The 2,735-nt window shown below is 33.3% G+C and overlaps 1 pseudogene; it reads right to left on the bottom strand.

Annotated features, from left to right (window-relative positions):
- Positions 1 to 1,006: 1,006 nt before the first annotated feature.
- Positions 1,007 to 1,939, bottom strand: LOC101433914 (olfactory receptor 6C6-like; annotated as a pseudogene).
- Between the last annotated feature and the right edge of the window lie 796 nt (positions 1,940 to 2,735).

The raw sequence follows: 2,735 nt of genomic DNA, 5'->3' as shown, positions 1-2,735 counted from the left end.
TAATTCACTTGTGCTACATCTTGCCTAAAATAACATTTACATGAGATCCTTATTACAATGGTTCACACTCATTGAATGTGGATCAAAACCAAGAATATGTCTAAATTGGGGTACAAAGTTTAATCCACCAAACTCATCAAACATTTAGTTTAATTATATTCTTGAATTTCTGAAATAAGTGCTATTTCTTGATGAGTGCTGAACAATTTTAATAGCATTAAATCAAATGACTTAACTCTGAGACAGGGATTGCATTTCTCCTACTTTACATGTAGAGACCCAGGCATAAATATTGATGTAACCTGTGAAGTGTCACACCATATATGCAATGAAGCCTTTACTATCTCTAGGCTGCATGACTCAAAACTTTGTTTTATATCCATTAGATATATGCTCTCTCCTAATATATTTCTCTATTGAACACCACTATATTACTTATGTATATAGTTAGTCTTATTAAATTATTACTTTTACTTGTAAAGCTTCTCTAGTCTCCAAAGTTTCTTAGAAGCCCTTCCTATATATGACATTATACTTTTCTAGACAATTATTATAGCCCTAATCAGACACCATATGGCAACATATGACTTATGCATTTGACTCCTTTAGGAAAGGCCAAGTTAATAAGATAAAGATTAAATCTATCAAAATATATGGAGTAAGATAGACATTTAATAAATATATGTGAAATTCATTAACAAGTGGCATGCAGCACATTACATTTATAGCACATTTTTATGTAAGTCATGGTTTCTGGAAACTAATTTGTCATCAGGAGCTGATGTATGAAATTTGGATTGAAAATAAATTGAATCAAGTAAGTTTACTGTAGCAAGTTGAAATTTATTCACAAAACAATAATAAATAAAGTTGGAAATGAGCTACAAGATTCTTAAAAAGTCTCATGTATAAGGTAATTGATGAACTAAATAAACATAATCAGAACAAATGTATGAATTAATTTTCAGTCTTTACTGTAAGGTTATATTTTTATAATACTTATAAATCAGTTTTTTGAAAAACACAAAGTCTTTCATAGCACATCCCTGAAGACTTCTTTGACCTGCTGGTTTCTTAGTGTGTAAATGAAGGGATTTAGTAAAGGGGCGACTGAGGTATAGAGCAAAGCTACACCTTTGGATACAGTCACTCTTTCTTTTGAAGATGGTATAATATACATAAAGATACAGCAGCCATAAGTCAAAGAGACAACAATCATGTAGGAAAAACAGGTGGAAAATGCTTTTGTCCTTTGCTGTGCACAGAGGAATTTCAGAATCGTCTTAATGATGAAAGTCTAAGAAAATAACTAACACCAATGTGACTGCAAGTGTCACCATGGCTAAGATAAAAGACATTAATTCTAGGACATGTGTATCTGTGCATGAAATCTGAAGGAGAGGATAAATTTCACACATAAAGTGATCAATGACTTTGGAAGCACAGAAATCCAATTGGAGTCCCATGACCAATGGCAGAAAAATTATTAGAAATCCAGTTAACCAAGAGCTGACCAGTTGGTAGCATACTTTGCTGTTCATAATTATCAGGTAATGCAGCAGTTAACAGATGGCAACATAGCAGTCATAGGACATGGCAGCCAGCAGGTAGAATTTTATAATTCCCAGTAAAAGGATAAAAAATAATTGAGCTGTACAATTATTATAAGAAATGGTTTTGTCTTGATGGTATTCAGGAATCTGGGAATATGTACTGTTGTGAATATGATTTCCAAAAAGGAGAAATTTTGGAGAAAGAAATACATTGGGGGTTTGAGATGGGGATCCAATGTGGTGAGAAGTATAATGATTAAATTCCCCATCAGACTCAATGGGTAATTGAGAAAGAGAAAGAGGAAAATCACAATTTGCAATTTTGGGTTACATGTCAGTCTTACCAAATGAATTGAATCAATCAATTCCATTGATTGATTTTTCATTTCTCTTTTTTGACCCTTACCAAATCTTTTTAGAACAAGGAGAACAAAATTATAAATATGTACATGCACAAACACACACTCTCTCACATTCTAACACATATTTACCTAACGCAGAGAAAGATACATATTCTCAAACATAATAATTTTTAATGTTTTCTGCAGTTTGACATGTGACATAAATACATGTCACTAGTCAAATCAAAATCACTTCCAAATCCTTAGTTATCTTTGTAACTTTCTCACAATTTTTTCTATAGAAACTGAATTTCTTTTGCCAATATACATTTTAGCCAATCATTTCATAATGCATATTACTAAACACATATACTTTAAATTTAAAAAGCACATTAATTATTTAAAATCCATCTTCTGCTTATGTTTAAAGAAAGTGGATTTGGGAAAATATTACTCTTCTTATCTATAAACAATTACAGTTTCATTGTTTTTCTTCTTTATTTCCTTTTAAATGTTACATTCAAAAAAATATGAGGTCCCCATAGACCCCTCACCCCCCTCCCAACACTCCTCCCACTTCAACAACCTCTTTTATCATCATGGGACATTCATTGCACTTGGTGAATGCATTTTGGAGCACTGCTGAGCCACAAGGATAATTGTTTACATTGTAGTTTACACTCTTCCCCAGTCCACCCAGTGGGCCATGGCAGGACATACAATGTCCAGCATCTGTCCCTGCAGTACCACTCAGGACAACTTCAAGTCCTGAAAATGCCCCCACGTCATATCCCTTCTTCCCTCTCCTTACCCTCAGCAGCTACCATGGCCACTTTCTCCA

Source organism: Dasypus novemcinctus, chromosome 12 (assembly GCF_030445035.2).
Source record: "Dasypus novemcinctus isolate mDasNov1 chromosome 12, mDasNov1.1.hap2, whole genome shotgun sequence".
In the NCBI taxonomy this organism is placed as follows: domain Eukaryota; kingdom Metazoa; phylum Chordata; class Mammalia; order Cingulata; family Dasypodidae; genus Dasypus; species Dasypus novemcinctus.
Note: the sequence above shows the minus strand (reverse complement) of the source record. Positions and strands in the feature narration are given on the sequence as shown.